The sequence below is a fragment of the Buceros rhinoceros genome, unplaced genomic scaffold (assembly GCF_000710305.1).
Source record: "Buceros rhinoceros silvestris isolate BGI_N320 unplaced genomic scaffold, ASM71030v1 scaffold23178, whole genome shotgun sequence".
Taxonomy (NCBI): Eukaryota; Metazoa; Chordata; class Aves; order Bucerotiformes; family Bucerotidae; genus Buceros; species Buceros rhinoceros.
Window position 1 is genome coordinate 5,295 of NW_010426626.1, and position 531 is coordinate 5,825.

A 531-nucleotide genomic window follows, 5' to 3' on the forward strand; every position below is an offset into this window, starting at 1 on the left:
CCCTGGGGCAGCTCGGTGACGGTGTTCCCAGCAGACGAGGGGCCTCGTGTCCCGCCGGCGGGGAATGATGGTGGGCAGGCAGGGCTGGTGCTGGCTGGGGGTTGCTGCTGGGCTAACGGTGGCAGTGCCTGAGCGGGAGAAGGATGGGAATGCTCTTCCAGTGGGAACTGCCAGGAGAGACCATGCAAAGTCAGAGGTAGCAGGTCTGCGGTCCTGGGAGTGTCTTTGCTACTGGTCCCGGGTGGAAGGGGACAATCCCTGACAGTAGCGATCGAATTGGGGCTGTCCTGGAGACAGCTGAGGATGCTCGTGGGCATCCGTCTGCGTCTCCTGCATTTCCTCCTTTTGTTTCATCCCCGGCACAAGCAGGAACACAATGGGGAAGGACGTCCCTGCATCTGGTCACGTCCTGGGCGCTGGGAAGAAGAGGGTCCCCAGGCAGTGGGGCTGGGAGCTGCCACTGGGAGCTTGCTGGGCAGGTGACCTTGCTCCCCTGGCTGGTGTGGGCTGTGTGATGAGGTGAGCTCATGG

The 531-nt window shown here is 62.9% G+C and overlaps 1 protein-coding gene across 1 annotated transcript in view; it reads left to right on the plus strand.

The window, feature by feature from the left end:
• The window catches only part of SEMA3G (sema domain, immunoglobulin domain (Ig), short basic domain, secreted, (semaphorin) 3G), a gene marked incomplete at both ends in the record, with an annotated part of 8,329 nt that overhangs the window by 2,480 nt on the left and 5,318 nt on the right, over positions 1-531 (plus strand). The window lies entirely within an intron of this gene.